Below are 7145 nucleotides of genomic sequence, written 5' to 3'. Positions count from 1 at the left end.
CATTAGCTCTTCAACTATCTTTGTCATTGGGAACTTTCTGACTCCCAAATAACCTTCTCATAACAATGCTTTGCACACACAATAACATGGCATGAGCCACTGAATTCCATATGACATGCTCCTTTCTCAATGATAGACCACAGTAGCCATGCGGCATGCCCTTTTTAAAAATTTCTTGAGCAATCAGAATAAAACAGATCCTTAGTTCAAATGTGTGGAGAAAACATACAGATCTGTGTCCATGCAGCCTGCCAAGGGCGAAGTCTATCTGGACACCATAGAGCACAGGTTGGGTTCTCTGAGCTGTGACTCTGAGAATGGTTCATGGTGTAGGATACTATGAGGAAACCCCTAGGTGGGGGAAAAGGGGCAATGGGAGGACCAGAGCTACTGGGCAGACTCCATAGCCTCCTTCATTAGTCCCCAAAAACAAGGCAAGTTGCCTCTGGGAAGGCGTGAGGTCTGGAAGAATGCAGGCAAGGCAACTCGAGGGTGCTGGAGGAAGCTCCCCTGCAGCTGGGAAGCAAGTCCTCTCTTGAAGTACATCAGGGCGACATGTGTCCGTGTCCATCGTTCATACCACCAGCAAATTCCTACTGAGTGTCATTTCTGTGCCGGGACTCGTGTTAAATACCATTGACAGGGCCAGTTGGTGCAGCAGTCACACATCACTCTGCAATGCTGGGCCCACATGGGAAGGTCCCGGATTCACATCCTGAGGCCTCCCTGTACACATCAGGCACACGTGTGCATGCCGTGATTCAACTGACTGAGGCCGGCAGTAGACTACAGCATGGAGACCCTGTTGGGGGTATCTGTTTCTCTCTCTCTCTAGGAAGAAATAAACTTAAAAACAAAAACAAAAACAAAACCTCACTGAGGATCCAGCTGAAGGTGCTGTGAACCCTGCTATAGAGACAAAGCTTACCTGGGTGAGACGGTGAGAGCAACAGACAATTACAAAAAGAGTTATCTTGAAATTTCAAGGTTTACAAAACACTTTTATATATATATTAACTTATTTGGTCCTCCCAGAAACCCTGGAAGGTCTTAACATTATTACTATTTTCATAGATACATACTTTGAGGCTCAACAAAGCTGAGTGGAGTTGGATACCCCTTGGCTGGTTAGTGATGACTCCAGCTGTGGGACTCAGATCTTCTGGCCCTAAAGCCCATGTTTATTTAGACACACATGCTCACCTCATGGATGGACATTAGATATGGAGCCCTAAAAACACACGAAGTTTTCTATCTTACAAAAAATAATGAGGCTGGCCCTGTAACCTAGTGGTTTAGGGAGCTGGATGCCACATGGCTGACTGTGTTTTGAATCTGGGCCCTGGCATCTTGAAAAACACTTTGGGCATATGTGTGTGCATACCCCAAGTCCCAACAGGATAGAGAAATGGAGGAAAAGAAATTGCAATATGACCATACCCTGCTGGAGAGTGTTCCCTTTTGCTCCGTATGTGCGCAAAAGCCTCTCTGTTTCTTTCTAGGAAGCAAGCATGCCTTCTGGCAATTAAAAAAAAAAAACAGAGAAAGAGCACTTGTTCTTTCATACTTACAAAAAGGAAACGAGCATTTGCTAAGCACCTACAATGCTCAGTACTGTGGTCTGCATACTCATATTCTCAACAAATTCTCCCAGAAATCCTACAATGTTGATATTCTTCCCCCAAGCTTCAGAGAAGTCATATGACTCTCAGTTGGTGGTAAACGCAGGATTGGGATCTGCATCCAGGCTTCTAAGCAATGCCTGTGCTTAATCCAGAGTCTAGGAAAATTAAATCCTATGCCTCAATCATGTCGCCATAGAAGAGGAGATTTAAGTGCTCCAGGGTTCGGGAGGCAGGCTGCAGAGGAACAGAGGGTTGAGGACTGGGCAGGCAGAGAGACAAGTCAGGGGTAGCTGAGGGCTAAAGGGTGAGACAGAAGTCAGTAGGTGGAAAGAGGTGGATTTGAGGGGCAACATCTGGCCAAGGGTGCTAGGTGGAAGGAGCTGGCTTCTTTGAGGAGGGGAGAGTGCCAGATCATCTAGGGGAATCAGGCAGGGCCAGATCATCCAGTGCTTTGTATGTTGCAGTACAGTTCTGATCTCTATTCTAAGAGCAATGGGAAGCCTTGCAAAGTTTTAAGCAAGAATATAACACTTTTAGATTTGTGGTTTTAGAAGATCAGTTCAGCCATGATGAGAAGATGTCATTGAAGGAGCTCTGAAGTGAAGAAAGGGTTCAGGCACAATAGCACACACTGGATGCTGTTGCTTGGTGGGCTGAGGCCACATGAGTTCAATTCCTGCCCCACCCTAGAAAGCCAGGCATGTGTCTATCAAACTAGCTACTTGGAGGCTAAGGCAAGGAGGATCATGACACAGTGAGACTCTGAAAACATTAAACACACACACACACCACAAAAAAAAAAAAAAAAAAAAAAAAAAAAAAAAAAAAAACTTCTTAAGAGTGAAGAAGGTTGTAGGTCAATGAAGTAACTCATAACAACATAAATAGAACCCCGGGCCAAATCCATTTATCTACCCAGTACCCGAGGACTGGCTAATTCGTAGTGAAACCAAACACTTTGCAGTAGCGGCAAAATTATAAAGTAGTCCTCCCTGATCCATGCAAATATCAAGACTGAAAACCAAAACGGGTTTTCAATAAACAAATAGGTTATGCACAAGATTTATTATACCAATATTAATGTATTCCCTTCCTCAAGTAAGAAAAAGAAGACTTTAGGTTTGGGGATTTGGTGTGGCTTTAGTGGCTTCTCAAGTTTTGTTTTGTGTGCACATGTGTGTTTTAATATTGTGTTTTTATTTTGACCACCGGAAAGACAGTCTCTGTAATGCCATGCCACTTCAAGCTATGTAAGTCAAGACTGGTGAAGTCCTTACAAGAGTTATTTTTAAATCCTGTGCACCTCTCATCTTTGAACAGTAAGCCTCCTTAGTACTTAGTCTAAAGCTAAGAATGTTAGAGAGGAAACAAAAAAGAGCGAGTCCTTTCTTTCTTTCTTTCTTTCTTTGGAATTACTTTATCTAACTTTATTTATTCTTATTTATTTATTTATTTTAACTTGACCAGAGAGGGACAGAGTAATAAAGAGAAAGAGAGAGAAAGTGAGCCTAATAAGCAAATTTAATTCACTGCGTTTCTTTAGAACGTGATTTCTTCACTCAACAACTGGATAATCACTAGGAAGTTAGACACAACATCTGAAGAGAAAATTCTCTTTGCCAGTGTTTAAATCTTTCCTTATGGTCCTTGTGGTCACCTTGCCAATTTTTATTTAAGAAGACCCTTCTATAATTGTTGCTTAGGGCTTCCTAATTAAACCTGCTTTTTTATGCCATGATATTCTTTTTAAAAATAATTTATTTACTTTTATTCATTCATTCCTTTTATTTATTTATTTTAATTTGACCAGATACACAGAGAGAGAGAAAGAAAGAGGGAAAGTGAGAAAACAAGCCACCAGGTCTAGGACTTGAACCATCATAACCCATGTGGGAGTGGCCAGTGCCTTAGCCACCACACCACCTGCTGGTCCCACCATGATATTCTTTTGACTCCACATTGCTTCCTTTCCTCCTTCTCTTCTGTCCACTAAACTCCTACACATTCTTTAGATCCCGGCCTGTACCTCCTGCTGGGAATCTTTCAGGAACATCCCTGCACCTGCCCAAGTAGCTACCCCCTTCTGCTCAACCATTCTAGTTCATATTTTGCTGTATTATAATTACATTACCTGCCTGTCTGAAACTTACCCATGTTGACTAAACCGCTGCTGGGTAGAGGCCTCACTCCGGTGGCTGCTGTGACCAGCACTGGCCTGACACCTCTCAGACAGGTGGAGCCAGCAAACTCTCACTACCCCTTAGACACACAAATTAGTTTGAGAGAGGGCATGTGACCCAATTCAAGTAAATAAGGTGAAAGCCAACATCTTTCAGGAACTTTTGGGAAGGAATTTTTTCTTTCTTTGGAAATAGAAACCATAAAGGTGTGCTTGGTCTCCCAGTAAGCATGATTTAAAGCCCTATATGCCCCTAGTTGTTGCTGATTGCCCACTTTCTACCCCTAAGGCAGCCAGGCTTAGGTTGTTGTACCAATATCGTGAAAGACCGAGCCTGAAGGTAGGAGCAAAATCAGTACCAAATTGGTGCTACCGACCTACCAGGTCCAGCCCTCTTCAAGCCTGACCTCTTCCAAACATTTTAGTTACCTGAGTGCTAGGTTTCAATGGCCCCTCCAAAACTCATGTTCAAATTTGATTGCTATTGTAATAGTATAAAAGGTGGGGAATTTTTGGTTTTGTTTTAGAGATTTTTTTGCTATAGGCTGTGTCCACTAGCTGGAGACAGAGAGACAGAGAGAGAGAGAGAGAGAGAGAGAGAGAAAACTCCTGAGAAGGTGGCCATGTTGTAATCCCTTTTCCTTCATTTTCCTCTCAGTATTTTAGGCACACACACCCAGCATGTGTTTCAAACCACCCAGTCTGGGACTTGAATTTTAGTTGACCATGTGGGAGTCTAGTGGCTTATCCACTGTGCCATCTGCTGGCCCCCAAATGTGAGGCATTTAAGAGGTGAGTAGGTCATGAGGCCTCTGCCCTCATGAATAGATTAATGCCATTGTTGAAGGAGTTTGCCTCATCCCCTTCTCTGTCTTACACACTTGCTTGCCCTTTTACCATGGGATGACCCTCGTCAAATGCTGGCACCATGCTCCTGGACTTCCCAGCCTTCAGAACTGTGAGCCAAACAAACTTCTGTTTTTTTATAACTTACGCAGTCTGGTATACTTTCTTTTTTTTTTTTCTTTTGGAGAGATTTTCGCTACAGGGCGTGTGCACTCGCCAGACAGAGAGAGACAGAGAGACAGAAAGCGAGAAATCACCCCCCAGGAGGGATGGCCACGCCACAATCTCTTCTCCTTCATTCTCCTCTCAGGATCTTGGGCACACACGCACATGCGCCCAGCGTGAGTTTTAAGCCACCGGGTCCGGGACACGAACCGCAGTCGACTACATGGGAGCCCAGCGACATAGCCATTATGCTAACTGCTGGTCCCTGTGGTATACTTTTATAGCAGCAGAATAAGAATGATGATATTGAGCTAATATATTCTTTTTATCATTTAAATAAGTTTGATTTGGTTTTCTTATACCCGCAGCTAAGAAGATTCTACAGTTCAAAAATTCTACTGAAGACCCTGTTTCCTCTTGATGGTCCTATTGTATACCAGCCCGGCAGAGTACCTGAGTTCTTATATACCAACACATGGATTTTGCTGTTTTGACATTTCATAAAAAATATAAATACATGAAGTGATTCACCAGCAGGATGATGCAAACTGTTTTATGAAGGAAAAACAAAAACAAAAGCACCTTTTACTCATATCAAGAAATTTTGGTGTTTTATCTAGCTCATTTACTGTGCTTTCAACTAAGCTAACAGGTCAATATAGACTTCCATTTTCACAAACTTCCAGGAAGCCTATTTCCCCGCAATCAGGGATGCTTTGTCTTTTTAAAAATAATATTCTGAGTATTTAACAACTGTAGCAGCTTTTAAATTGAATAGCTTCACTTTATTCTCATTTTATATTGAGATTATGTAGTAAGAATGCCAATCTGAATGTATTACAAACATTTAGATCTAGTACTACTTTCCATTCTGTCACTACATAGTCCTTCCCTAAATTTATTAATAGTTTACTCAAAATATCTGTCTTTCAGACTACAAAATTCCAGTCTGTAAAATAATAATGTTGGAAGATAATTGGAAAAAAATACAAATCGCACATTTGAAAACTTCCCTTTTTCTAGGCCACTTAAAAATTAGCTGCCAGCTCGGAGGCCTGATGGGTAGGGAAGCCAGATCCCACATGGCTGACTGACTACATGATTTGTGCTGGGTGTTTATGTGTCCATGCTCAAGATCCCAACAGGATGGAGACATGTGAACCCATATGCTCCCATTTCATCTGCCAAAGCAAGTCTAACAGCCAAGTGCAATATCAAGGGGCAGAAAAATACCCCAACCAATGAGGAAAAAGAAATGGAATAAATCCTTGCCAAACAATAACCCAGACTATCACAGGTGAGCCCTCTGCTCACATTCTCAAGAGATAATCTAATGGGTCACTGACCCAGGTGTGGGCCAACCCACCTTGGCCAGGTGGGGTTTTCTTTTCTTTTTTTTTAGAGAGAGATATTTTGCTCTAGGGCCATGTGTTCAGCAGAAGGAGAGAGAGAGACAGAAAGCAAGAAATCACCCCTCCCCAGGGAGGTTGGCTATGTTGCAATCCCTTCTCCATTTTTCTCTTGGGATTTTGGGCAAGCTTGCACACACACCTGGCATAAATTTTAAGTGCCAGGTCCAGGACTCAAATTGCAGTCAACTACATAGGAGTCCAGCAATGTGACCATTATGCCATCTGCTTATCCCCAGGTGGGGTTTTCATATGATTTAAGTCTGGCTCCTGATCTGGAACATAATGAAGTCAGACCTGTGATGTTTTAGGATGAGCCCTGGTCCCTTTAAGACTGGACAATATAATCAAAATTCTAATGGTACACTCAGATGATGAAATGTGATGCAGTTTTTAAAATGTTTTATGATAATTTTTTTTTCTTTTTTTGGAGAATATTTTTTTTTGCTATAGGGCACGTGCGCTCGCCAGACAGACAGAGAGAGACAGAGAGATAGAAAGTGAGAAATCACCCCCCAGAGGGGATGGCCACGCCGCAATCACTTCTTCTCCATTCTCCTCTCGGGGTCTTGGGCACGCATGCACAAGCGCCCGGCGTGAGTTTAAGCCACCGGGTCCGGGACTTGAACCGCGGTTGACTATGTGGGAGTTCAGTGACATAGCCATTATGCTAACTGCTGGTCCCTTAGAATAATGTTGATGGCATATGGCTAAGTGTAGTAGCCCAATCTTGTTGAGGTAGATAGGTGATTAATAAATAGATACGACTGCTAGAATACATACCAAATTTGTTATAGATTAGTTTTATTTTTGTCTGTGCACTTTTCTCAAGTCTCTAGATCTTCTTTTTTTAAAAATAACTATCTTATTTAACTTTATTTATTTAATTTGACTAGAGAGAGAGATAAGGTGAGAGAGGGA

Source organism: Tupaia chinensis, unplaced genomic scaffold (assembly GCF_000334495.1).
Source record: "Tupaia chinensis unplaced genomic scaffold, TupChi_1.0 Scaffold143584_1, whole genome shotgun sequence".
Lineage (NCBI taxonomy): Eukaryota > Metazoa > Chordata > Mammalia > Scandentia > Tupaiidae > Tupaia > Tupaia belangeri.
This window is presented reverse-complemented; position numbering follows the sequence as displayed.